The following is a 4,839-nucleotide window of genomic DNA, read 5'->3' on the forward strand; positions in this document are numbered from 1 at the left end:
GGCCGAGTACAAGGGGAGAATGACGTCCCGGGATTTGCTCGAGAAGCGTCTGTGGATGCAAGCCAGCTTTTTGGTCACTTTACTAGCTGCAGCATCGCATTGCATTTGTCTCATATATTTGTGTATATAATTGGATTTTTTTGGAAAACATATTACAAATATTTAAAAGCACAAATTGGTTTTGGATAGAGAAAGCTACAGAATGGTAGCCTCTTATGGCAACCTCTTATGGATTACCTAATTTATGAATGGTGACATGGTTACTGTATATTAAAGGAGCCCAAATTCTACAGTGAAAGCAATCTATTCACTTATTAAATACTTAAATTGGTAATTTTTGCTCATTCAGTCAGTTTTCCTCTATGGTTAGGTAAAGACATTTAAAAAGACCAAGGTGGAGATGATCTAAGCTATGTGGTTTTCTATAAGTGGCATGGTTTAGATCTGTAGCAAATAGAGCACACATTCGCCATTTGGTTGGGGGAAAGGGCATGGTGCAAATATCAGACTGGGTTCTGCCATTTTAAGCCAATCTCTGTGCAAAACTTCTGTTTTGCTAGAGCAGTCTAGAGTAGGATCAGAAAATTCAGCTATAGGGTGTAGATCAGTTTCTGATCACTTTATACCAATAAAAGGCTAATGTCAGCACCTGGCCTATGTTTTCTCTATAATACTTGTGAATAGTAGCTGAAGCACACTAGTTAATAATATGTAAATATCACTCAGCAGTATTTGGAGGGTATCAGACCTTGAAATAGACAAGGCAATGATGGAAAGATAACAAAAATGAAAGGATTGGTGGCAGGAGACTGTATAAGACTGAAGGAAATGGATGGTTGTAGTTATAGGCCGTCAAGGCCAGAGAGAGAACAAGCAGTATATGCAGCTGGGGGTTAGACTATTCTGTTAATTTTCTGTCAGAGATTTAGTAAATCAGAGTTGGTGTCTAGGCCAGTTAAAAGGCAAAGGCAAAGGAGGTAGCCAGGGCTGTTTAAAGATTTTTTTCTGTCTTCAAAGTCTGTGGAAACATTGCAGGACTGATTGTACTGGAATATGCGTATACTTCCTGGATAACTCAACGGACACCTAATCTGTTGCATATTCTTACTATGGCTGCTATAAGACTTGATATAAGGAGGAGCCAGTATCTTTCACATTGCATTTACATTTGAGGACACAAGGGCTTGGAAACTCATTGAGCTTCTATTTCCCTTTACTCCTCTTTCACTCATTTTCCTGATGCTGAGTGCATTGAGGTTTTTATCCTTAACCGGGGATTGGTACTACCATAATATAAATAAATAGCAGTGTTTGGTATAATCCAGTGGTCTCCAAAGTGGGATGCGTGCACCCCAGGGGGTGCACAAGACAATCCATTGGGGTGCTGGAAGAAAATAGTGGAACTTTCATTTCATTAAATTTTCTTAGTCCACTTGTATTTCTTTCTAGAAAATTAAAATAAGTAACATCAGTGACATGCTTGAGAGTATTGTTTTCCCAACATATTTACACTGCTCAATAGTATTTGCATTTTTTACAAGTCTGCTCTTAGATGAACCTTATATTTAACATGAGGTCTTATCTATATGTGCAATTATGGTACCTGAATAAACTGTGGAGCTTATTGCTCTAGATTGAATTGCTTCCACTTGTGCCATTTGAACATGTGCCCAGAAGAAATAACTCTGAAGCAATAAGCTCCACAGTTTATTCAGGTGCAGCATGTGGAGCCTAGATGGAACAGGCCTGGCTTGCAGGGGGCCCCCAGCCTTCCAGCCCAGTGTTGTTCCCCATGGCTTAGTGTGCTGTGAAGTGGCTGGCTGGGGTATAAGAGAGCTTCAGTGAGGGGCTAGCTAGTGGACAGCCCCTGCACTGAAGCACTTTCATGTCCCAGGCAGCTGGGAAGTGTCTACATGTGCACTGCTGCTCAGTTTTTACAAACTCGTACAAAAAACTTTTACAAAAATTTGTAAATACAAGTACTATCCTGCTGTGGAGTAAATTAACTTACTCCAGCCTTATAAGGGCATATGTGTGGATGCTAAGAGGTTTTCGGTGTAGCTAGTTAGTCAACTGCAGAATAAATGTTTTGTGTAGATGCTCCCAAACTGCAGTGATTGGGATGGCATGGCTGTTTTATAACGTTAACTCCAAACATACACTGCTATTAGTGGCCTTAGAAAACAGGGCCTCCAATAAACATTGTTTTTCAGAAACTTCCCAAAGCTCAGAAGGTCCAGGGAGTTCAAATGGTAAGTATAATGCAAAGGTTTTGCTCTCAAAGATTTACTGGACACATCTACATGTTCATTAATGCACAGTGGCTACTGCATATTTAATTTAGTACTTGTATAATCAAGTACTAAATAAATGCATAGTAACAGGAGTTACTGCGGAGTAGCTCTGGCGCAAACCTTTTTAGTGACGTTACTGTGCAGTAGCCTATTAATACTGCTCAGTAGTGTATTAGCACTGTTTATGTTGTGATGTGCTTCTGCACAGTGTTATTAGGCTACTGCACAATTAGCATCTCGGGTAGACGTGCCCATTGTAACTATAGTAAGTAACCCCCTTTTCAGTTTGAGGTTATTTATTAAGAGGATCATGCTATCTGTAAAAAGATCTGTCAGTACAGAAGATCTATTATGTTAAGCTATGTACAGACATAATGTAGGACACATTTCCTGCCCAGAAGAGACTACAGTGTTTAATCAAACAAGTCAATCATTGAAGGCAGCTGAAGTAGTGCAACAAACTTTTCTCTTAGCAGGTAGTCACAGCTGTCATACAACTCCTTCTCTCCTGTGTCTCTTCAGTAATAGACCAAACATGATGCTGCTTAGACTTTGGAAGGGCTGCTAGGATAACAATGCAGAAGTTCTATATCCTTAGCGCTATATGGCTTTCCTGTAAGATGAGTTATATAGGTTTCAAAAAGTTCTTCTCTAGTCAGCTAATGACAGGACAACTCTGTCTATAAAAAATATTGAAATTAGTTATCTAGAGCATATAGTAATGGCTTAAGAGTAATTTTATTACTGAATGAAGAGAAGAGAAGACAAGAGAAGAGATATACCATTAATGTGGAAATATAAAATATTTGGTGCTAACAATTCACTCAGCAAAGGCTCCCGATAGTTTTGAACTGTATTATAACAAACTGCTAAAACCTGTGTTACATAAAATGAGTGGTAATGGATGGTAATTATAATCTGCTTGTACTGTCCCTGAAAGAGCATTCTAGCTAAATCCGGTTATAGCTATAATCGATTTTTTTTGACCTTGTGCACCATCTGGGTGTGCTATTTTCCATTATTAGCACCTGAGTACCTACTGTGAATGCAAATCTCTAGAAAATGGTGTGAAAAGTTAAAGGGATGGATTATTAGTTTATACAGTTTGATTAAGAATCTGTAACATTAAAAAATCAACACAAACTAGACAATCATAATAAAATATCATAATAACAGATCCTCATCAGGCACATGTATTTTAGTGGATCATACTTGTGTCAACTCCTGGCCCTAGACTACTAAATATAGTTAATCAATAACCTGGAATGAAACATATCAATACAACTGATAAGCTTACAGAAAATAAAAGGGTGGGGGGAGCAGTAAATAAGAGAAAAGGGAGGTTACTATACAGAGCAGTCTAGATCACTTGGTAAACTGGCTACAAGCAACAAATATGTGTTGTCATATGATCAAATATAAAGTCAGACAGCTAAGAAAACAGAATTAAGACTATATATACAGGATGGAAGGCTCTTGCAAAGCAGAGGCACTCAAAAGGATCTGGGACACTGGGGGAGTCACAGCAGAAATTTAGCTAATCAGGAACTTCCTGTACAATATATTGGGTCACAAGGGCTGTGTCCACACAGGCTTAGAAATTTGTTTCCTCAAAAAGCAGCAAGACACCTTGTGCCGCTGCTAGCTGTCCCCTGGGAATGCCTGTGCCACGCATCTTCTGGCATGCAGCAAGGTACCTCAGGTGGGATAGGGGAGGCTGGGGCCAGCACTGGGGTCCTGGGGGCCCCCTGGGCCTGCAACGGCAGTGATCCTGCCACTCAAACCCTGGTTGGCAGCCAGAGTGTGGCTCTGGCTGACCAGGCTCTGGTTTTGACTGGCACATACTGCCCCATGTGTGCCGTTCCCCCTCTTTTTTGGTGCAGGTTTTTTTGACCCCTGGATATCTAGGGGTCAAATTCCCTCCCTGTGCTGCTCCCTTGCAGTGTGGAGAAGAGCTGAATATGCAGACATATCTGTGGCACCATGTACCACCCATTTGCATTCATCTGGACGCAGCCAAGGGCTCATCTTTGGATGAAAAAGCGGGGGAATATCTGTTAGGAGCCAGGAGGATGTAGTAATGCTTGGCACTAGTGCAGTTGCAATTGGAATAGAATGTCCAGATCTAGTGTCTACGATTCATGGAGGATACTGGCAGATTGGAAGGACCTCAAAAGAAGAGTCACGAATATGAAATGGATTAGAAAACATCTCTTACGTTAAGAGACTCCGGGAGCTATTTATATGATCTATGTAGGTTATCGCAGATGTTAAGGGATGGCGTGATCACAATCAAGAAGTATCTACTTGACGAATAAACATTGGTAATGGGCTCTTCAATCTAGTAGGCATGAAGCTATAACAACATATATAGCTGGAATCTGAAGCTAAACAAATTCAGACTCAAATGCAAAATTAAAGTGAACGTTAGAATAACGTCCTAAGGCGTACGTTGCCTGCTCCTTTCCCCGCAGTTTTAAAACAAGAGTAGATGTTTCAAGAGAGAGATGGATTACAATGATGTACTGAGGTTTTTTCCAGCCCC

This window comes from Crocodylus porosus, unplaced genomic scaffold (genome assembly GCF_001723895.1).
Source record: "Crocodylus porosus isolate Cpor-Errol unplaced genomic scaffold, CroPor_comp1, whole genome shotgun sequence".
NCBI classification, from domain to species: domain Eukaryota; kingdom Metazoa; phylum Chordata; order Crocodylia; family Crocodylidae; genus Crocodylus; species Crocodylus porosus.